The sequence below is a fragment of the Pteropus alecto genome, unplaced genomic scaffold (assembly GCF_000325575.1).
Source record: "Pteropus alecto unplaced genomic scaffold, ASM32557v1 scaffold239, whole genome shotgun sequence".
Classification (NCBI taxonomy): Eukaryota; Metazoa; Chordata; class Mammalia; order Chiroptera; family Pteropodidae; genus Pteropus; species Pteropus alecto.
In genome coordinates, this window is record NW_006494613.1 from 208,332 (window position 1) to 211,030 (window position 2,699).

The 2,699-nt window shown below is 34.4% G+C and overlaps 1 pseudogene; it reads right to left on the reverse strand.

The window, feature by feature from the left end:
- The window catches only part of LOC102884982, a 34,699-nt pseudogene that overhangs the window by 11,444 nt on the left and 20,556 nt on the right, over positions 1–2,699 (reverse strand).

Here is a 2,699-nt window from a genome sequence, read left to right on the forward strand (position 1 = left end):
TCTTTTTTCCCCCTTCATTGCTCTTAATCACAGACTTTGTTTGTTTGAAAAGTAAAATTAAAAATTTTGGAATGTAGAAAATGTAGTTAAATGAATATATGGTATCAGAAAGAGTTGTGACCAATCCATGGTATTGACAGAGTAACTAGTTATAGTGTACCCAGTATTTAATTGGTGCCAGTATCTTTTGAGCAAAATGGATAAATTTTCTGTTTTTTTTTTTTTTGTTTTTTGTGAAGGCAGATTTGCAGGATGAAAGAAGAAATTAACATTTTACTGAATGTTACTAAGATAAGACAAGCACTTTGCTACATCTTTATTACTTCTTTCTCATCTGATCCAATTATTGCCTTCCTTTTTGTAAACTGTAAATTATTACAAAACTTATTTGATAAATGAGAGTATTAAGTTTAGAGTGGAGGCTCAGCTCTTCTGACTTCCATAACAATTCACTGATATAGGATGTCTTTTTAAAAAATATTTGCCAGCAGCAATCAACCTCATTGAAGTCAAAACATTTCTCTTGAGAGCAAAGTTGGCAATGAGAGATGTAGAGAGAGGAGGGCGGAAGGGATTAGGATAAGGGAGAAGCAGAAGGAAGGTCTGGGAAACAAATGGACAGCAAAATAAGAAATGCAGCAGATAACTGAATGAAAACAAGTTCAAATGGTTTAAAATACCTTCATTGTTTTTGAGGAATGGGGTTGATTTAAAGTCTGAAGCCCAGGAAGGGCCCCTCCAAGCCCAGGGAGAGGCTGGGGGCATTTTCATGTACAGGAAAATGATATACTAATGCTCTCATAATTTAAATGGAACAGGGGAAAAATTTTTGAAGCACTATTGGTAGAAATTCCTTTTTTTCTGTACAAATAGATATTCAGTGCATATAATGACACTATTTTTCATACTTTAAACATGTTTAGGGCTGAAGGAAAAGATCCACTACTTACCTGTGAATCAAATGTCATTAAAAGTGTCTGGGAAGTGTGAGCAAACAGAGCTATAGTGTCATTACTTCCTCCTAGGGAAATGAAGGTATTTCCTGAAAGATATATCCCATGTAATTCTGACCATGATCCTATACTAAGGAAGTGCTATGAAATGCTGTCTCCTGAGCACATATTCAGTCTGGGCAGGTTTCTATACATATGTTCATTTATGGCTGTAAGACATTTGTAATAAAGACAAGACTATTTGATGTACTGATACCTGACACCGCTTGAAACTCAACAAAGGACTAATCACAAAGTAGCTCATTCGTTCAGGAATTTCAAGATTATCTGAGTCAATCCCTTCCTTTTAGATTTAAGAAAACTAAGGCCAGATGGGCAGTTACTTGTCCATTGTCATTAAGCTAGTAAATGGAATCATTAAGACCAGTGTTCGAGTTTCCACATTATAGACCAATCCTTTTTCCACTACATTTTACACTCTTTAAAAAACAACCAATTAACCAACCAACCAACCAATCAACCAACTCAATAAACACTTCATCCACTCACTCCACTAATTTGTCAATAGAGAAATACATGACTTTTCTGTCTTAAACTTAGTAATACCTAAACAATATACTGCATTGGTAAACAAAAAGGCATTGGTAAATACTTGGTAAATTGAATTTCACATAACCACCTTAGTAGATAATATTTTTATAGGGAAATTATATTTAAAGGAAACATGAAATATTAGCCAAACACTGGGAGGAAAATATATGTTTTCCTTTCTGAAAAATCAGTAATTGTTTAGGCATACTGAAATTAAGCAACTGCTTAATACATTTATCTTGTAAATATAATATTCCCTTATAAGACATTGAATTGGATTTTTGGAAGTCTGAATCCTCTTTATCCACATTTTCAGGCTCTGTGGTAAATATTTTAATAATTTCATCTAGGAGAAGACTATCTTTTTCATCAAATACTGTGGTAAGCAGGTAAAACTCTTTGTCTATTCTCTTCTGTGGATGAGAATAGAAAAAAAAAACATGAAATATAGATGGTCCATATTCAAAGTTAGTCAAATGGTTGATCTGCATTCAGAATTTCCCATACAAGGAGATTTGTATACTCCTAGAAAATTTGAACAATTGAATTCCCCACTTATAGACATTTTATATAAAAACATGAATCCCAGTGAATAGATTTATCACAGAACTAAGAAGCTGGGAGAAGTAGCTACAGCTGTTTTTATATAAAGCTCTTACTCTAGGAATCCCTACATCTGAAACTTCCTAAAACTAAACCATGTAATCAATTAATCACAGATAGTGGCTTTTCATAGGATACTTTGTAGAAAGGACATTAAAATAAATGTTTTAATTCTGGAAAGTCTGCATTTTTAGGGTTTATGAAGAAACGAAGTCTGTACACATATTTATATTTTTGGATAAAATACAAAAAGTATATGTACATAAGAATTATGAGGGGAAAAACATGGCAGAGTATGAGATGTCCTCAGATCTCTCCTCTTGAAACAACAATAAGTTGAACATCTAAAACTGAAAAAAAAAACCCAAACTGCACACCAGCGCATCTGAGCATGAGATCCACACATAAGAGCTACCACAGGTCAGAACCTCAGGTGAGGTGTCTGGCAGTGGACTGAGACAAATAAAGAAGGTGTCTCTCACAGCCACCGGAGCTAATTGCAGGAGGAAGGGGAGAGGTGAAGTTGCGGTGACTTTCCTGATCAGCCCTGCC